This window comes from Thalassophryne amazonica, chromosome 12 (assembly GCF_902500255.1).
Source record: "Thalassophryne amazonica chromosome 12, fThaAma1.1, whole genome shotgun sequence".
In the NCBI taxonomy this organism is placed as follows: domain Eukaryota; kingdom Metazoa; phylum Chordata; class Actinopteri; order Batrachoidiformes; family Batrachoididae; genus Thalassophryne; species Thalassophryne amazonica.
In genome coordinates, this window is record NC_047114.1 from 48188101 (window position 1) to 48194100 (window position 6000).

Sequence of the window (6000 nt, forward strand, 5' to 3'; positions counted from 1 at the left end):
TTGGGAGTACCACAAGCTGTGCTGCTAAATAACAGGTTAAAAAGATTTATTAAAATAATCATATATGAAGGAGGGGATTATTTTTACATGATTGTTTAGAGAATGATTGCATTAGATGCGCTGCCACTTGATTACAACAATAACACCCACTTTGAATCACGAGAGAGAGAGAGACAAGGTGATATTACTTGTGTTGCTTTACATAAGAATGTATTTGTGTTAGAGGTAATTTTGGAGAGAATTCATGTATCTGACTGGTTGCCGTCCTAAGTAATGTAGGCGGTGTGCAATCCGCCGGGGATCCAGACAGCATCGACTTGATTTGATGCCCCCCCTCCTTCCCACCCCCTCCAAAACTGAAATAATGAAATGAACTAATGTCAGTTTGCAACAAGCACAACATCCTTATCGATTTATGACTCCTTCATATACATTTATCTATTTGCCTCAAGTGTCAACACCGCAATGCAGCATTCTCATCCAGATTTGCTGTCATGGCACTGTCAATAATTGCAGCATGCATAATTGATCATATTATAATGGCAGAGCTGGTGATAAAATGGGCTCTGTTAAAGTCATACACCTGGGAATGACTAAGTAACCCCGCGTTCCGTGTGCTGAAGGATTACGTCATGTGATTCTGTGTTTTTGTGTGTGTGTGTGTGTGTGTGTGTGTACATTACTCATTCTGTTTGAACCTTCCTGACACAGAATCCCTCTGGCTATTCAGCACAGTATGAGTGCTTTGTGTGAAGTGTGCATCTAGACTACTTGTGCCTGTGCAACTTTGCATTTCAAGCACATATAGCCGGTAAAAGCAGCCTTTCAAAACAAGTCTTAGGCAATGAGGTGAATTTCAATGAGTGTGCAACTTGGGCAAGTGTAACTTGGTTGTGACATCCCTTACATGTCTAACAACCCTCTAAGTAGCTTTTAACTCCCAGTCCCAGCAGGTTTGCACTCACCCATCTCTCTTCCTTGCCCGCTCCTGCCGTTCTCTCTCAGTCATGCGTTTCACGAGGGGGCTGCTCTTCAAGTGCACTGGCTCATGCGAAGTGGAAAATTAAATCTTCATTAACAATCTTAATTGGAGTTCGATCTTCCCATAGCAAGATGACGGGGAAATCCATAGTGCAACACAGAAAGATCTGGTGCAGGAGCTGGTTTTAGTAAGCTGGGGGAGGATTAGAGGGTAATTAGTAAATAGCAACTTCAAGGTAAAATGCACAAGATGTATTTAAACTTTAGAGGCAGGCAGAATGAAAGAAAGAGGGTGGATAATTAAAGTGTCCAACATCAACTGCTGGTTGGAGGACACAGAAATAATCTGGTTCAGATACATGCAGGGGGTATGTAATTCTGTCTTTATTCTTATTTCTGCACTTCTGCCACCAACATCAAAGTCCAGAAAGGGAAAAGTGTTTGTATTATAGTCAGTAATCTCCACTAGACTTTAGACTGAAATCGATTTTTTATAACATGGTGTTACTGGAGGTGTTATAATCGCTTACACTGTTAAACCGAACACTCCATTTTAATACAGTAATTAAGTTAATGTAACTCAAATTTTGAAAAACGTTATAGTCATTCATTTCCATTAATTAAACTAACTCAAAAATGAATTGTCATAATAACTCAGTTCCTTTAAGTGCATTTAAAGTTTTGGGGCATTTAAGTGTTGTGATGTATTTCCAGTGCATTCCATTCACTCATTTTAATTGAGTTTATGGAACAGAGGCCAGCAGGTGTCGCTGTGCATATGTAGTTAGTAAATCTCACTCCCAACACCTCAAAAGAATTATCTGATCACAAGGGCAGAGCCGTAGGTTTTAGCCTTCTGGTTAGAGAGTCCGACTTCCATGCCGGAGATCGTAAGTTCACATCCCGAGGGGAGCGAATGGGCAGAGTCATAACAACACAACGCAGAGTCAACAAGTAAACCAAGGAATCAAAAAATCTAGGCAGAAATTTGTCACTTTTTTTATTGAAAACCATAAATTAGATTTACATAAGTTTAATTAACTATAAATTGTTAAGTTACTTAAATTTAACAGTTAAATTTTTTATTTAAGTTGGCAAACTCAAATGGTTTAAGGAAATTGGTTTCCTCAAGTGGTTTGAGTTCAACTAACTCACTGAGTTTTACAGTGTATCATAGTTCTGTAAACAGAGACCTTTGCCTAATACCATACTTTAATCATTCACAGCATCCTTGGGTACCACTGGAATGACTTTGTTTCAATTGAGTGGTTACTTAGGAAGACTCAGGCGAGGAGTATTATTATTATGTCATCTACCACCTTTTGGCCATGTCGCATAGATCTCAGGACCTGACCCAGCCTCAGTCCCTCAGCGTTGAGGACCCCAACAAGAAAGCCAAGGGGACACCGACATTTCACCTGCGCATCTACAGGAACCATCTACCTACAATATCCCAAAGTACTTTTAAACTATAGCTTTGGGTTAATTTACACTGAAAAACGTTGAAGTACAGTAAAGCTACCCTCAGGAATAGCGATGCACAGGTGTCGACCTGTAACATGTAGCCACCTGCTAGTTGACCTGTAGGTCATATGGGTGTGGTCAACCTTGGTCAGAAAATATTGATGCTCAAAAGGTGACAAAGCAGATTTCCCACTGAGTCAAATACGCCCTCCGAGCACCACTTTAAGAACCTTCAAAGGACAGATGAAAGCTTGGTTACTGGCAAATCAGACATGCAACCATCTGTAGCCTAACTGTGGAGGCACCACTCGAGTTTTTTTCTCTCACTTTTTTTTCAGTTATATATGTACACAATGCCCCTGTGTACTTTATGTTAATAAATTATTTAGTAGTCTTTACACAATAAACAGTTATATATGTACACAATGCCCCTGTGTACTTTATGTTAATAAATGGTTTAGTAGTCTTTACACAATAAACAGTTATATATGTACACAATGCCCCTGTGTACTTTATGTTAATAAATGGTTTAGTAGTCTTTACACAATAAACTTGTGTAGGACAGCCTGTGCAATATTTACATTTGTGCATGTGCAATTGAGTGTATTGGGCAACGTGCAGTACAACCCAGTACTGTAATACGCAATTCAACCAGGCACTGAAGCACTTTGCACGTAGCACTTGTCACTTTTATGCAGTACTTTTGCACCTCAATCACCCATCTTCATAAAACTCTTTTGGTTCCTCCACCTGTCGGCTGCTTATTTTGTAAATATTTGTATGTATATTCGGTTTTAATTGTTTTCTGTCATGATTGATTTGTTTTGGTATGTTGTGTGTTCTTAGTCTGTTTCAATGTTACTGGGACTACGGATGGAAATTAGCATCCTGCTACAATCCGGCATATTTACATTTAACTATGTTCATTAATATGCATTGTCCCATTTCAAATAAATGTGACTCTCTCATTCAAAATTTACAGACAGGCTCTCTAAACAGCATACCCTAGGCTAAAATGTGCTTACTTCCATCTTCCCCTCTTACACAATGTATGTCCCCAACAGTGGACGCTGCACTGTTTGATGTTGTCTGCAGTTATACATGTCATATCAGTCATCATAGCAGAATTCCTGTCATCTGTAGCATCAGACTGTAGGCGACGGAGTGAGGTGGGGTCATTTTTCTGTGGTAATAAGGTTTTACTTCATTGGAAATATTTGTCTGTAGTTCTCTTTTAGTTACATTGTATGATATAATGCTAAGAACATTATGGGAATGTTCCCAGAGCATTCCTTGATAGCTTTTTTTCCAAAACATTTTAATAACCAAGGAAAAACTCCACACAATTACATTACTGTAATGTTATCAACTAATGTTTTATCAAGCATTCCCATATCATTATTGAAATGGTTAATTGTTAGCTGGGTTGTAACAGGAAGCCCTGGCTGTGATGGATCTTAAAAAAGTTGACTTTTTGTGAGGTTATTGATTAATTCCTCTATGTAATACCATATGAATTATTCACCTTTACCTGATTAAAACTGGGTTACTCTGTGCACTTACATAATCCATGCCTTGTTGTCTGCTGTCCTGTTGTTGCTGTCTATACATCTATAAATTTTGGTAGTTCCTACTTTAGCCACCAAGGGTGTGGCAGCCATTGTGAGGCACTAACAAGTGCTCAACAGTGCATCCGCAAAGTATTCTCAGGGCTTCACTTGTTCCACATTTTGTTACAGCCTTATTCCAAAATGGAGTAAATTCATTCTTTCCCTCAACATTTTACTCACAGAACCCCATAATGACAACATGAAAAAGTTTATTTTTTAAAATTTTTGCACATTTATTAAAAATAAAAAAAATTAAAAACCTAAGAAATCACATATACGTAAGTATTCACACCTTTTGCTCAATACTTTGTTAATGCACTTTGACAGCAATCATAGCCTCGAGTCTTCTTGAATATGAAGTTTGGTGTATTTATCTTTGGGAAGTTTTGCCCATTCCTTTTTGCAGCAATTTTCAAGCTCTATCAAGTTGGATGGAGAACATCAGTGCACAGCCAGGGTCATTGTCCTGCTGAAAGATGAACCATTGCCCCAGTCTGAGGTCCAGAGCGCCCTGGAGCAGGTTTTCATCCAGGATATTTAGGCAGGTGGCCAGCTCTAGGAAGAGCCCTTGTGAATCTGAATTTCTTCTGTTCACGGATGATGGAGGCTAATGTTCTCAGTGGGCCCTTCAAAGCAGCAAAAATGCATCTGTACCCTTACTCAGATTTGTGCCTCAAGACAATCTTGTCTCTGAGGTCTGCAGACAATTCCTTTGACCTCATGCATGGTTTGTGCTCTGACATGCACTGACAACTGTGGGACCTTATATGTAGACAGGTGTGTGCCTTTACAAATCATGTACAATCAACTGAATTTACCCCAGGTGGACTCCAATTAAACTACAGAAACATCTCAAAGATGATTAGTGGAAGCAGGATGTATCTGAGCTCAACTGTGAGCTTCATGGCAAAGGCTGTGAATACTTATGTACATGTGATTTCTTAGTTTATTTATTTTTTTAATAAATTTGCAAAAAAAACAAACATTTTTCACATGGTCATTATGGGGTGTTGTATGTAGATTTTTGAGGAAAAAAGAATTTCATTCATTTTGGAATAAGGCTGTAACATAGCAAAATCTGGAAAAAGTGAAACATTGTGAATATTTTCCGAATGCACTGTACCAGCAATACGTTGGACTCCAACTGCAAGACAGGATGAGATATGACCAGAATCTTATATTTAAAACCTAGACAAATAAAAATACCAGCCATAAACTGTACCTCCATCTGAGCATCTTTTCCATTTCATAGCATGTCCATTTTACAAATGCTGACTCTCTGCATATTGTTTATTATGTGCCTCAAAATGGCACAACACCCTATCGTCTCTGGTTAATAATTTAGGATACTGCATGGAACGTCAACAATGGCATCAGGGTAGACAACCCGATTAAAGATAAAACAACACCTCGTTCATCATCTACCACTTACAATCAACATGTGAATGCAGCATAACGTTGAATATAACCTACACTCAGGGTGCAAACCCATGATGTTTGTACCAGTGTTTATCCTTTTTGAAAACATACTGTACCTAAATGGAATGGATCTATTGCAATATAGACCCTTTTTTTCTCTCTCTGAGGGTCAGGTTAGATTTGATTCATTAATCAGGACATTTTTGCAAGTCGGGCAGTGCGGACTGGCTCTCGTTGAGTGGGTGTGGGTGTTAAAAACCCTTTTCACCCAAGCATCACAAAGAGGGAGAAATCTGTTTTGTATAACTGAAGTTACTTAGGAAACACACTGTACTGAGTAGAAAATGATCAGATTATATATCAGATTGACTATATATATATATATATATGAAAAACATAAAAGTCACTTGCCAGCCAAAAATGTCACTTAAAAGAGTTTATTGTAAAAACTGTCTTAACAAATGAAAGTCTTTATAAATAGCTTGAACACTGATCAATCAATGGTCGTTTGGTTTTCTATTCAGAG